We start from the raw sequence: 2,161 nt of genomic DNA on the forward strand, positions 1-2,161 counted from the left end.
CCATCACGACCAAAATCCATCGGAAACATAACTCATCGGTCGCTCCGCATTGCGACGAAACGCAAGAAATAAACCGTTTACGTTTTGCGGTGTGATTGTTAAATATTTTATGATCCCTGAAGATATCGCCAATTTATAGGGGACCAGTTACACGTTGTTACTAACTTGAATCAAGGTGGTAGGACCTTTTCATCACAACTCCTCCTCATCAACCCAGGTTAACCCAGTGTTACTATCCCACTGCTGGGCACGGGTCTCCTATTAGAATGAGATTAGGCTATAGTCTACCGCGCTGGCCAAGTGCGTATTGATATAATTAATAGTAACATTTTTAGAGAAAATTTATGAATATATAACTAATACTGCGTAATGTACATAATAAATAAATAATTTCAATTCTCAAAACTGCTTACCTTTTTTTGTTAGGAGTGAGTAATCTTTACTAATCTATGAATCTAATTAATATTTGAATACTATAAAAAGTCCACTATATTACTAAGCTTGCATAGAAATTGAGGATCGCTGCTATTAAACAGAAATATGTGTGACGATGATGCTTTCGGAGTTGAACAACAAAAGCTCTTAGTACTAAAAAAACGAACATTTTACAGAAAAGGTCTGATTCAGATAGGTTTAAACCAATAACTTTACTATAGTAAATTTCATCTCCACAGTAGTAAGCCCCTGTGGCCTAATGGATAAGGCATCGGCCTCCTAAGCCGGGGACTGTGGGTTCGAGTCCCACCAGGGGTATACTCAAAAAGTGATTCTTTTGTTTTTTTTTTATTGAAAAAGGTGTTCTTTTTATTAATTTAGTTTATTTTTTTATTTTAAAGCTTATTATTTTTATTGTATAAAATATTTAATTTTTTTTGGCGTCCTTTTTCATTTCGTTTCGTTCTATGAACCCATTTTGTGTGTGTGTTGGATCCTACCTGAGATCAGCCACAGACGCTTTGTTACTCCTGAGAGCTTGAACGCCTGATACAAAAATCACCCTCACCACGCCCTTAAAACTAAAACACAGCTGTGCTTAATACTAGTGTTATAAAGAAAAAATGCATGCAAATTTAACCCTTCTGTCTATAAAGTTTAATCATTTTTTTATTTCGAGTGTCATTTTGTTATTATCGACATAATTAAAACCATTTTATACCTATACAGTATCCTTAGTATGAGTTCTTACGGTTTTACAAAAATACCTGTTTTTGTATTTGTTTACGTATTTACCCATACATTTCCAATCAGCGCCCCTAGCGGACTGCATCAGAACTGATTGGAAATGTATGGGAAGTACGTAAACAAATACAAAAGCAGTCATTTTTGTAATAATAAAAACACATACTAATGGTAGGTACAGATCTAAAATTGTAATTCATCATCATCCATCATCAACCCATTACTGTCCCACTGCTGGGCACGGGTCTCCTCTCAGAATGAGAAGGATTAGGCCATAGTCCCCCGCGCTGGCCAAGTGCGTATTGGTAGACTTCACATACCTTTAAGATTTTTTTTTATAAATCTCTCAGGTATGCAGGTTTCCTCACGATGTTTTCCTTCACCGTTTAAGCAAGTGTTAATTAATTATTAATACGCACATAAATTTGAAAATCAGAGGTGCGTGCCTGGGATTTGAACCTCGGACCCCTCGATCGAGGGGTTTCTTAACCACTAGGCTATCACTGCTTTTGTAATTACGTTTATTAAAATCATTTACAATTACGCGACGCCACGGATATATTGAAATTCCGGCAATATTAAAATTGAATTTTCGATCCGGTATTCGCGGAGTTGTGAAAGTTCTCGCGATGCGAAATACGATAAATCGCGGTGTGAATAAGATCGGGTAAGTTCCTACATGTTTAGGGGAATGTAGCTTAGGGTTGTCACTTTTATCTTTTTTATCTCTTTACTTTTTTAACCCAAGAATGTTCCGGATTCGGTTCCCGGCCAGATCTTTATAATAAACTAGTTTTTGCCCGCGGCTTCGCCCGCGTTAATAATAATAACATACTAACATACATAAAACTGAAAATTCGTACCTTCAACTTTGCTAAAGATCATCACTTGATCAAATACATAGTTTACGATTCAATCCTTACTAATATCGATTAAAAGAATCGATGATTTGGGTCCAAACGATCGATTCTCCGATTAATCG

General features: G+C 36.2%; 1 non-coding gene across 1 annotated transcript; it reads left to right on the forward strand.

The window, feature by feature from the left end:
* The first annotated feature begins 680 nt into the window (after nt 1-680).
* TRNAR-CCU (transfer RNA arginine (anticodon CCU)) lies at nt 681-753 on the forward strand. Its single transcript has one exon. It is a non-coding gene; the product is annotated as a tRNA-Arg (tRNA).
* The last annotated feature ends 1,408 nt before the right edge of the window (nt 754-2,161 follow it).

The sequence above is a fragment of the Epargyreus clarus genome, unplaced genomic scaffold, assembly GCF_041222505.1.
Source record: "Epargyreus clarus isolate Ecla_fem2 unplaced genomic scaffold, WU_Ecla_fem_2.2 ptg000032l, whole genome shotgun sequence".
NCBI lineage: Eukaryota > Metazoa > Arthropoda > Insecta > Lepidoptera > Hesperiidae > Epargyreus > Epargyreus clarus.